The sequence below is a fragment of the Corvus hawaiiensis genome, chromosome 31, assembly GCF_020740725.1.
Source record: "Corvus hawaiiensis isolate bCorHaw1 chromosome 31, bCorHaw1.pri.cur, whole genome shotgun sequence".
In the NCBI taxonomy this organism is placed as follows: domain Eukaryota; kingdom Metazoa; phylum Chordata; class Aves; order Passeriformes; family Corvidae; genus Corvus; species Corvus hawaiiensis.
Window position 1 is genome coordinate 132,693 of NC_063243.1, and position 9,581 is coordinate 142,273.

Genomic DNA, 9,581 nt, shown 5'->3' on the forward strand with positions numbered 1-9,581 from the left:
CCCCTCCAAGGCTCCGCCAGCCGGGATGGAACGTGGGAGGGGGAGCAGGGCAAGGGCCGGGGCTGTCGGTGCCCAGGGGACACAAGGGACAGCGAGGGCACTGCACAAGCATTTCATGCAAAAGATAAAATCATAAGGAAGACAAAAGCAACAGCAATAGTGGCACCATAGCCCAGGGCCACACAGGAACATGTCCCATTGGAGTGGGGTGATGCTGGCCCGATGTCAGGTACCCACCACAGCCGCTCTCTCCCTGCCCTCCACAGCCGGACAGGGGACAGAAAATTTAACCAAGGGCTCATGAGCTGAGATGAGGACCGGGAGAGATCCCTCATCAAACACAGTTACAGGCAAAACAGGCTCGAAACTGGAGATATGAATTGAATTTATTGCTAACAAACTCCGAGCAGAAAAATGAGAAGTAAAAGAAGACCCTTAAAAACAACTTCCCTCCAGGCCTCCCTCCTCCCAGTTCTACCTCCTCGAGCGGGAGTGTCCCAAAAACGGGGGACCCCCACAAGCTCCTCCCAACCCCCGGGGCTGGGCTGGCCCTGCCTGGATGCCGGGAGACACCAAAACCGCTCTGTCCCTGCCCTCTGCTACTGCACAGGGACAGGAAATACAAGGAAAGGCCCAGGAGCTGAGAGAAGGACTGGGAGAGATCCCGCCCCGAGCACTGGCACGGGCACAACAGAGCCAGCCTGGGCACAGGGAGGGAATTTATTCCCAAGCAAATCCCAGCAGCACAAGGAGAAGGCAAAGAAATCTCTCCACCACCTTCCCCCCACCCAGCGCGGATCACCCGGAACGGGGGTCACCAGGGCTCTGCCCAACGGGGGTCACTGGGGATCATCCAACGCCGATCCTCCCACGGGGGATGGAGCTGGAGCAGCGCACGAAGCTCTTCCCGCACTCGGGGCACTCGCAGGGCTTCCCTTAGCGGTGCCTCCGGTGGTGTTGAGCTGTGGTTGAAACCCTTCCCACACTCAGGGCAGCGGAAGGGCCTCTCCTCTGTGTGTATTGGCTGATGTAAGGGGACATGATCCCCCCAAGGGGCTCAGCTTTGGGGTCCTGAAAGATCCAAACATACACACACACAAAAAAAAACTCTCCCAGGACACTAAAAGATATTTGGGTTCTGCAATCTGCCAGCTCCAAACACTCCCCAGTAAAAAAACCCTCTCAGGGACCCCCTGATAGATTCGGGACGAGCTCCCCCTCCCCAGCCACCTGCAGGATGCCGTGGGGGGACGCTCCCGGGGCCGGGAGTGCTGCGGACACAGCGGGCACTGGAACCTCCTGCTTCTCCTTCCATTCCTGTTCCTGCTCCTCCTCCTCCTGCTCCTCCTTTTCCTCTCTCCTCCACCTCCTGCTGTTCTCCTCCTTCCTCATCCCGCCTCCTCCCCAGTTCCTGCTTTCTGTATATTTAGAGTGGAGAACTTTGCTTGTTTCTAGAACTAGAACAGAGATCCCAGACGGAACAATCCTTGCTGGTTTTAGTCAGCAGCATCAGTGACTAAAGGCCGTGATTCCTTTGGTTTGGTCCTGTCCTCGTTCCTCCTCAGTGTTCAGGCTTGGCTATGGGCTGTCCTTATGTGCTGCATTTTCTGGGTTCCTCTTGGATCCTTTGAGCAACAGGCTGTGCCCCGGGAGGATCCTTTGTGCTCCTTTGTGACAGAGGAGAACCTTCCAGGCGGTTCTTGCGTGAGCTGCTGCTGTGATGTCACGGGAACGCTGCCGCGTCCTCGCCGTGTTCCCGTTGCTGCGGGGCACGGAGCCCTCAGTGTCCAGAGCGGCTCTGGGCGCCCGCTGGTTGCCGGAGGATCCTCCTGCCCGAGGCATTCTCAGCAGCCAGCCCAGCCCCTGACGGGTGTCCTTCTGTGCTTGCAGGGGTACAGTCTGCGACGTGTGCAGCACGGCCAAAATGATCCAGCAAGCGGTTGCTGCAGTTTGCACTCTGTACTCTGTGGCTTATTCGGGCTATTTTTTAGCCCACTTGGCACGTAAGTCGAGGTTTTCCCTGGGTGCAGCATCGGTGCCTTCGGGCTTGCTGGGTGCTTTCCGTTCTCCCACTGGAACTGAGCTGCCTTTGTAACCAAATTGCCATTAAGACACCGTTGGTTTGGGAGAGCTCCTGCCAGCAGCTGCAGCTGAAAAAGGGGGTGTCTGCAGCCAGCGGGGCGTGCACAGCATTTGCAATGGAGCCGGGGGGGTTCTGTTCCCTCAAGCGCAGAGTCTGTGCCAGCGGAGCCTGCAACTCCCTCCGGTGGCTGCTCCAGCCAAGAGCTGACACAGCCCAGGATTCTGTGCTGTTCTCTTGCTTGCTGTGCAAAGGGACTGTGGCTCCTGGAGGGATGTTGTGGAAGCAAAATGCTCTCTCGGGGTTGCCTAGCTCCGTGGGAGTTCCCACCACGGGCAGGTTTTTCCTAACAGCATCTCGTTCCTGTTCCCTGTCCCGTTGCAGGGCACCTCACGCGTGGATCCCGAGCAGCTCCTCCTTCAGTGAGTGGGAAAGGAACCTTTGGTGGTCGGAATTGTGCAGAGAGTTGTGAGCTTGGCGTGTGGCAGTCGAGCGCCAGCCTGGGAGGCTGAAGGAAAGTTCCTGCCAGTGTCTTTGCAGCAGCAGCAGCAGCAAAGGGATCCCTGGCACTTTTCTCCTTCTCTGCTGAAGAGCTTGTGAAGAGCTGCAGGTCTGGTTTTGCAGGCAGAAGATTGCTTGCTGGCTTTAGCCACGGTGGAATATGGAATGCCCAGCAATAAGTGCCAATGTCGACTTTAGCCCATTCCTAGTTTGAACAGCTCCGAATCCCATTCCTGCTTTAGTGCAGCTGGATGTGTAGCTGAGGATAAATAAGGCAGTAACTGAGAGAGAACTTCCCATCCCTCACGTTACCATCTGTCCACAGGGCACAAAAGCAGCATCAGCTCCTCCTCTGGCTCCCTCTGCTTCCAAAGAGGAGTCCAAAGAGGAGGAAGACAGCAGTGAACTTCCCGGTGTTCTGGGGGATGATGGTGAACCTCCCTCTGTCCCGGGAGATGAGGGCAAACATCCCACGGTTTGGGAATACAACGGTGAAGCTCCTGTGGTGTGGGGCGAGGATGGTGGACATCACCCGGTGTTGGACGAGGACAGCGAGGCTCCAGCAGCATGGGACAAGGAGGACGGACATCTCCCAGCGTGGGACGAGGACAGAGGATGTGGAGAATTGGCTACGTGACCGAGGACACGTAGACCCTTTGCAGCTTACAGAGCATGATTTAGCAGAATATCGCACTCATCTTGTATAATAGCTGAGCTACGTGAGAAAGGATGCATGGACTCTGCAGCTGACCAAGGCCTTATGCTGATACAGCGAGGACATGCTGGCCTTGGTGAGCAGTACAGTTAACAATAGACAGCTTATGGTCGGGGCATGGGAAAAAGAGGGACTTAGGCATGGGAAAGAGGAACTTGCTGACCACAAAGGTAGAACTAGAGGGAGGGGTCGGCGGCAGTGCCGTAAACCACTCAGCTTGCGCCTTTTGGAATATGCATAAGCCTCATTAGTCACACTATATCTGTAATCCACGACTGATCAATAAACGGAAGCTTGTTGATCACTCATATTGAGCGTCCGGGCCTTCCCTCCGTCGCGACATAATGGCGCCTGAACAACAGGGACCCTAAAGAGGGAAATCCTGCGGCCACGGCGCGACGGATCCCGCGTTGGTCCCAGAGCAGCTTGGGAGGCTGAAAGAGGCTGTTTCTCCGAGCCCAGGAGCACCTACAGAGGGTCCTGCTGGTCACGCACCGCCGAGGTCTTGCAAAGGCTGCAACAGCGCTGACGTTTAGGTATGGCTAATAGACAAGCGGTGTATGATTTGCTCAAATGCTTTTTAGAAAAGCGGAGCACCCCAGGGATAGATTGCAAAAAGGATCTCCCTGGACTATTAACATATGCAGTTGCTAAGAGTTGCTTTATTGATGCTAATGAAGTCTTTGAGAAGGAGAAGTGGAGAGCATTTGGGGATAAGCTTTTTGACGCAGTTGTCCAAGATGATAAAACAGCCAAAAAGCTAATGAAACCATGGCGAGCGGTCATAAATGCCTTAGCACAGCATGAAGCAGAGCAAAAAGCTGCCGTTGCAGCTTCATAGCGTTTGGGTGCGCCACGGGATAGGGAACGGGACAGGGAAGAGAGCAGCTGCCCGCTGCCCCCTTCCGTGACCTCGTTTACAATGCAAACAGGAAACTCCACATCGAGCTTTACCCCACTGGAAACCGCACACCATCCCCCCTCCCCCAGTGTGGTTCGTGCGCGACCTCCATCGCCAGAGCCTGACCCAGTGCCATCTGCCCCCCCCAGAGCAATCAGAGCAACAGTCTCAGGAGGAAGGCTGGCTGCCTGTACCCCAAACGGAGCATTCTAATGCTGAGCTCCCTGCAGAGACTAATCCGTTTTTGCAGAAGGGTCAAAGATTTGCAAAAGAGCGAGATGACTTCTGGCGAGAAGTTGAAAAAAATATTGCCGCTGAGGGAGACCCAGATACCGCTAGAGAGCTTGCACAAGCCTTCCCGGTTACATACTCAGCCCCTATTGCCCAAGGTCAAGTTACTGTTACAGTTCAACCCTTAGGTTGGAAACTGCTCACGCAACTTCGTGCCACTGTTAATGAGTCGGGAATAAAGGGGGAACCAACTCGCCAAATGCTAGACTTTATGTGGGGCTCCACGCTGCTGTTGCCAAACGATATTCGCAGTATCACCAAGCTGATACTAACGCAACATCAGTGTATGTTGTTTGGAACATATTGGCAGGCTGCTTGCCAACAATCGGTAGCAGTTCAGCGAGGAGCAGGAGACCCGCTGCATGGAGTTACTTTAGATGAGCTAATGGGGCTGGGAGCGTATACTCGTACAAAGGCACAAGCTTGCATGGGACCTGACAAGGTACGGGAAGCAATGCGACTAGCTCGGCTAGCGTTAGGCCAGATAAAGCCACCAGGGGGAATACCATCATATATGGGCATTAGACAAGGGCGGGAAGAACCATTTGGTACCTTTATCGATCGAGTAGCAAGCGCTATTATCGCAGCTGGGGTTCCAGAAGCTCTGCATGGTGCCTTGCTAAAACAATGTGCCATCCAAAACTGCAACTCCTCCGCGCGTAGCGTACTAGTCACTTTACCTGGGACTTGGACTATCGAAGAAGCCCTAGAGAGAATGTCACAAGTCCCTGCAGGCCCACAAGCAATGCTTGTCAATGCCATAAAAGAACTAGGGACAGGGATTCAAAAGCAGGCTGAGGCATCCCAGAAGCAGGCTGAAGCGTCCCAGAATCAGGTTCTAGCTGCTCTTGCCCCTTTGCAAAGCCAGCGGCTCCTGCGACAAGCCACCCGGCTACGGTGCTTTCGTTGTGGCGTTTCTGGCCACATGAGAAGAGACTGTAACTCTGGCAAAGTCTGGTGCCAGAATTGCCGCTCTGATACCCATGCCACTGCTGCCTGCCGCGCTGCAAAGTCGGGAAACGGGAAACCGAGCGGGAAAGCCCGCCCCGCGATGACACCAAAAGCGGCAGCATATCCAGCAGCACAGGGGAGCCACGCCCACTCGCCACCCGCTCCGCTGAACAACCCTTTCTTCTCCAGCCTGCAACCCGAGGGAGCCTCGGCTTGGACCTGGCAACCACAATAGACTGTACCCTTATAGACAATCGGCCACAACGCCTCCCCACAGGAATTAAAGGACCTTTGACTATAAAGGGGAAGGCAGTTGGAGCACTCTTGATTGGATGTTCATCTGCCACTATGAACGGATTACAAATACTTACCGGAGTTATCGATGCGGACTATACCGGAGAAATACACATGATGGTGCAGACCCTTTTCCCACCAATGTTCATTGAAAAGGGCACCCGATTTGCACAATTAATCCCATTGCCTGCGCTTACCAGAGAACTAGAACCAAAAAGCTCCACCCCGAGGGGGGAGGGAGGTTTCGGTTCCACAGGGCCTGCAGCAATGCTCACAGTCAGCCTGCAACACAGACCACGCTGCACGGTGGCAGTATCATACCAGGGACAGAGCATTTCTATCACAGCATTGCTGGATACAGGTGCTGACGTCTCCATCATCAGCAGCCACCACTGGCCTCAGCACTGGCCCACCTTTGACTCCGGAGCTACAGTGACAGGAGTCGGGGGACTCACCACTGCTCGCAAATCCCCTCTCCTGCAATGGACTATAGCTGAGCAAGTGATCAGTTGCTGTGTATCTATCATCCCACTGCCAATCGGTGTCACAGCCCTGGTGGGACGGGACATTCTAGCCCAGATGGGCATGGTGCTCACAACCGATGCACATTTTTAGGAGTGGCCATTGCTTGGACTTTCCCAATCCCGATCCGGTGGAAGACAGACAAGCCGGTAAAGGTGGAGCAGTGGCCCTTAAAAAGGGAAAGTCTGGAACAAGCACATGCCCTGGTGCAGGAACAGTTCAACCAAGGACATTTAAGGCTTTCAACAAGCCCATGGAATACCCTAATCTTTGTTATCAAAAAGAAATCTGGTAAATATCGATTATTGCATGACCTCCGAGCAGTGAACCAGCAGATGCATGACACGGGGGCACTGCAACCAGGCCTGCCCAACCCATCCATGCTACCTGTTGAATGGTCGCTATTGATAGTCGACCTCAAAGACTGTTTCTTCACTATTGCCCTGCATGACAACGATAAGCAAAGGTTTGCCTTCACGCTACCAGCTATCAACAGGGAGGCACCTGCCCAGCGGTTTGAATGGACAGTGCTTCCTCAGGGCATGCGTAATTCACCAACGCTGTGCCAACTCTATGTGGATTCTGCTCTACAACCTATCCGGAGGGCATTCCCCAAGATGGTCATCTATCACTACATGGACGACATCCTGCTAGCCCAGGACACCCCATTCTCCATGCAACAAAAAGACATGCTGCATAAGGCCTTGAGTGATCGGGGCCTGCAAATAGCACCTGAAAAAATTCAGTCCACGGCCCCATGGACCTATTCAGGGTGGCGAATCACAGAAAGCTCCATACACCCACAGAAGCTGACCATCCACACAGACATCCGTACTCTGCACAATGCACAGAAGCTCATGGGAGACCTACAATGGCTTCGCCCCGTGGTCGGCTTCCCTAATGAATGGCTTAATGAACTTCGGCCTCTTCTCCGGGGAACCAACGCTGCACAATCTGTCACACTGTCTACCAAACAAAAGGCTACCCTGCAAGCTATTGCAGACAACATCACCACAGGAGCCACATCACGCCGCAACCCAGCCCTACCGCTGGATGTCACCATCCTATGTGGCCCACAGCATTTACTCGCTGCTATCACCCAATGCAAATTAATAAAAACGGGGGAGCCACCCAAGGACTTTAAGGTATTAGAATGGATCGCTCCACCATTACAACCCCGCAGAACTATACAAGAAAAGGTGGCAACACTAGCAGATTTGATCCGCAAGGCACGCATCAGGATCCTGCAGATTGACGGGACGGTCCCGAGGATCATTTGGATACCCATACCACCCATGGACTTAGAATGGTTCCTGTTCAACTCACCTGAGTTGCAACAAGCCCTCCTTACCGGAGCACCCGCCCTGATGGTAAAGCCACTGCCAGTGCCTGCATTAGCATGGATGTCCAACCAAGGGTGGCTAATACAGCCAAAGAGAGTACAAGACCCCTCGGAAGACGCCCTCACGGTCTTCACCGATGCTGGAAAGAAATCACGGAGAGCAGCAATTACCTGGAGAGATGCCAAGAGTTGGAAGCATCAACTCTTAGAAGCAACACCTGAGGATTCGCTACAAACCTTGGAACTGTATGCCGTTGCATGGGCCTTAGGCCATTGGCCGAATACACGGCTCAATGTGGTTTCAGACTCTCTTTACGTCGTAGGGATAGCGAATCACATAGAAGACGCAGCACTGCGTGATATTCGTAACAAAAGACTGATGGCGCTGCTAATAAGCATGCAAATCGCAATCTCAAAACGGACTGAGAAATATGCAGTGCTGCACATCAGAAGCCACATGGGAACAGATGGCCTTGGAGAAGGAAATGATTGAGCTGACCAACTCGTTGCAGGAATCGCTCAGCCCCCACTATCGCTCCACCAGCAAGCAAGAGAAGCTCATGCCACGTTCCACCAAAATGCTAAAGGACTCGCGCGAAGCTATGGAATTTCAGTGGCAGAGGTGCAGGCCATCGTTAAGGCCTGCCCCACATGCAGCTTCCACAACAACGGAGTGGGAGTGGGGTGCGGGATCAATCCCAGAGGTTTGAAAGCCAACGAGATCTGGCAAATGGACGTGACTCACGTTCCAGAGCTCGGCAGGCTTAAATACCTCCATGTGTCGATTGACACATATAGCCACTTTATTTGGGCCACACCACAACCTGGAGAAAAGGCCAGAGACGTGCGTAGACACCTAACCAGCTGTTTCGCCGTCATGGGAGTCCCCAAAACGATCAAAACAGATAATGGACTCGCATATGTCAGCAAGACACTCCAGACATTTCTGCAGACATGGAACATCACTCACCCGACGGGCATCCCACATTCTCCTACGGGCCAAGCTGTCGTTGAAAGAGCTAACGGGACTATTAAGAGATACCTTGCCAAATTCAAAGACATAGCTGACCCAAAGGAAAGAGTAGCAAAAGCCCTCTTTGTGCTCAATCACTTGTGTATATTTGGAGATGAAAAGGAGCCTCCTGCAATGAAACATCGGGAGGGGGCCACGGCAGAAAAAAGGGGAACCGGGAGTTTTGTTACTTACAGAGATACGGCCACGGGTTTGTGGCAAGGCCCTGCTGAAATTCTGTATTTTGGTCATGTCTGTGTGCTTGCCCCCACAGGTCCTCAGTGGATACCCAGCCGTTGGGTGAAACCGGTACCAGGCAAAGCTGGAGCTTCAACGAATCAGACCATCCGACCAGGTTCTACTACGCCTGCATCTAGCCATTGACCCCCTCCTCGCACCTTTGAGAGGGATCCCGCCGAGTAGACTCGCTCAGTTCCAGTCTATTGAGGATGCTACTCACCTTCTAGACGGACTGTGGCAGTACTGCCCGGGGGGACTCCAAAACCAGAGCTGTTGTTGGTGCGGGAGGGTGGGACATAGGGCGTAGGTACTGATTTGGTGCGCTGGGTGTAGCAAGAGCTGGTGGGTTCACCAAGCACAGTTAACAGGAAGCCTATGGTGTCTCACATGTGATGCCGAGTGGAATCGACATACTCTGCAAAGGGCATTGCAAGAAGAGACAGGCCTGCCTGGCTTTCAAGGCTTAACCTTATATGAGTCAGCAGAGCAACAGGTTATAGCAGAGTTTCGTTGGCGGGTTAGCCACGAAGTGCACCGCATCCACCTGCAGTTCCAATCCGCAGTGATCGGAACCAAAAGCCTGCCGAGATGGCATCAAAATACCACGACAGTGGATGGTGCGAACCTCTGATTGGGAATATATGTGTAATCGCTTTAGGGCTTGCAGTATTGCCAGTAGATGCTTACGCTCACATCACAATAGATCATCGCAAGAACATGTGGGTCACGTGG

The 9,581-nt window shown here is 53.7% G+C and overlaps 1 long non-coding RNA gene across 1 annotated transcript; it reads left to right on the plus strand.

Annotated features, from left to right (window-relative positions):
* The first annotated feature begins 1,654 nt into the window (after nucleotides 1–1,654).
* LOC125318854 lies at nucleotides 1,655–9,081 on the plus strand. The gene is made up of 3 exons (XR_007200522.1): nucleotides 1,655–2,003; nucleotides 2,465–2,502; nucleotides 8,884–9,081. It is a non-coding gene; the product is annotated as an uncharacterized LOC125318854 (long non-coding RNA).
* The last annotated feature ends 500 nt before the right edge of the window (nucleotides 9,082–9,581 follow it).